Below are 2,631 nucleotides of genomic sequence, written 5' to 3'. Positions count from 1 at the left end.
GAAGGTACTCTGCAGGTGACCAAAAGAGAGATGTAAACACCAATCCAGACAGAAACTTGGACCTGCAGTCTGTCTTGCTTGCAAGATGTGCTAGGGCAATGGTGGCACAGACCTCGTAGGTGTAACCAACTGTAGTGGCTATTCCTGGTTGTCAACTTGACTATAATTGTGATGAACTACAATCCAGAATTGGAAGGCTCACCAGTGACCCTTATCTGGAGGCTTGGAGATCCTTATCTGGATCTTGGTATGGAGATCTTGAGCCATAGTGGCTATGGATTCCAGAAGATTGAATCTCAGAGTTTAAGGAACACACCTTTAATCTGGGCTACACCTTCTGCTGGAGACAATATAAGGACATTGGAAGAAGGGAGTCTAGCTCTTGCTCTTGCTCCTTCGCCTGCTTGCTGCGTGAGACTGAGTAACTGCTAGATCCTTGGACTTCCATTCACAGCTGCGACTGAACCATTGTTGGGAATTGGGCTGCCGACTGTAAGTCATCAATAAATTCCTTTACTATCTAGAGACTATCCATAAGTTCTGTGACTCTAGAGAACCCTGACTAATACACCAACCAATGTCTGATTTGACTTTAGGCCCACTCCATGAGATGGGACCCATGCCCAATACTATTTGGATGACCAAGAACCAAAGACTAGATATCCCAGAGACATAAGGTAAAGCCAAACACTACTGGTCTAAAACCCAAAAAGTATTAATGAAATGACTCCTAATGATAATTCTGCTACGCCCATAGTAATCTATGCATTATTCAGTCACCATCAGAGACGTTTCCCCTGCAGCAGATGGGAACAGATGCAAAGACACCCCACCAGACTCTTCGGGGGTGAGATGGGGAGTGAGAGACTCCATAGAACACACAGCTCTAACTCAGATGTTATCATCAAATCTCTCCCCTTAGAGCTTGGGCAACCTCGTGGAAGAAGAAGCAAAAAGAGGGTAGGTGCCAGAAGGGATGGGGGATGCGGGAACAAGGCCCTCTCTGAATCGATTGAGCAAATCGTGTCCGAGCTCACAGACTGAAGTAACATGAAGAGGAATAACATGGGCCTGCACCAGGTCCTCTGCCTACAGGTTAGCGTTTTTTATGGAACTCCCGAGTATGTGAATGAGTGGGTTGCTGATTCTTCTGTCTGCTCTCAAGGACCCGTTTCTTCTATTAGTTGCCTAATCTGGCCTCGGTGTGATGGATTTTGTTTTTTTCTCGTTATATTTTACTTTGTTGTGTATGGCTATTATTTCTTAGACGCCCGTCCTTTTCTAATGAGAGGTGGGGAGGAACCATATGCAAAGTGAGGGGAACTTGGAGGACTAATGTACTTTCAATAAAAATAAATAAAATTCTAAAGAATTTTTAAAAATGCAGTATTTTCATCATTCTCTTTCCCCTCCTCCAATGTCTCATATATCCTACCTCCCCCACCCAACCAACTTCATAATCTTTCTCTATCTTACGAAAACCAAACAAACCAACCCCCCCCAATAAAACAGAAAGTACACACAAAAATATGGACTTTGCTTTGTGTTGACCAGCTTCTCCTATGCATGGAATCTACCCCAGAATGTGGTTAATATACCTTTCATTTAAAGAAAGAATGACTTTATTTTCTGGTGGGATCCAGGCTGATGCAAAAACTTCCCTGGGGCCTTGAAGTATGAGCAGTGGATGGAAGTTTCTTGTCTAAACCAGGAGCATGCTTGGCATAAGATCTCAGCTTATGTAAGAGCTCCTGGTCCCAACTTCTCTATCTTCTTTATTTTCTCCACCCTGGTCCTCCCCCTCTGGGACCTGCCCTGGAAGAACAGCTTTGCTGGTCCAAATCAGTTTTCTCTCTCCCAGCAGTGACCATTTGTGAATAGCTTCTTGGCTAGAAGTGAGATTTTCTTCCCCAGTCCTCTTCTCTATGTTGATATCATGTGCTGGTCTGATGCTGTCATGGCCTCTGTGAGTTCATCTGTGAACCAACCCTAATGTGTCTGGAAAATGCTATTTCCTTAGGGCCATCCACCACCTCTGTCCCTGACAATCTTTCCACATTCTGTTCCACATAGATCCATGAGCCTTGAGGGATCTTGTGATAATGACCTCCCATTTGGAGCTGAGAACCCGGAAGACTTTTACTCTGCATATTGTCCATTTCTGATTAACTCTCATCTACTGCGAGAAGAAGCTTCGCTAATGTGGGCTGAATGAGGTCCTGATCTATGGGCATAGGAGTATGTCATTAGGAGTCATTTATTGCTATGTTCCTTTAGCAGAAAAATAGCACTAGATTTTCCCTTAGGCTCATGCCCTATCTAGTCTCATGTTTTTGGTCTCATTAATAGAATCAGACATGGGTTCCATCCCATGGGGTTGGTCTTAATTCTAATAAAAAAGTGGTTGGTTGCACCTATGACAATATTTCTGTTATTATTGTACCAGTGGGCTTTTCTTGCACATATGTTTCTGTCTTGGCTTGGAGAGTTTGTAACTGAATGAGATTGATGGTGACCTTTCTCCTCTGGTAGAATGTATTGTACCTTTCAGTACATTGAAGGCTAGTTAATAGGGGCGAAGCCTATAATTAAGCACCAGCTTGATTTTTTTTGATGTCATAAATACGTGGT

The sequence above is a fragment of the Mus musculus genome, chromosome 15, assembly GCF_000001635.26.
Source record: "Mus musculus strain C57BL/6J chromosome 15, GRCm38.p6 C57BL/6J".
NCBI classification, from domain to species: domain Eukaryota; kingdom Metazoa; phylum Chordata; class Mammalia; order Rodentia; family Muridae; genus Mus; species Mus musculus.
This window is presented reverse-complemented; position numbering follows the sequence as displayed.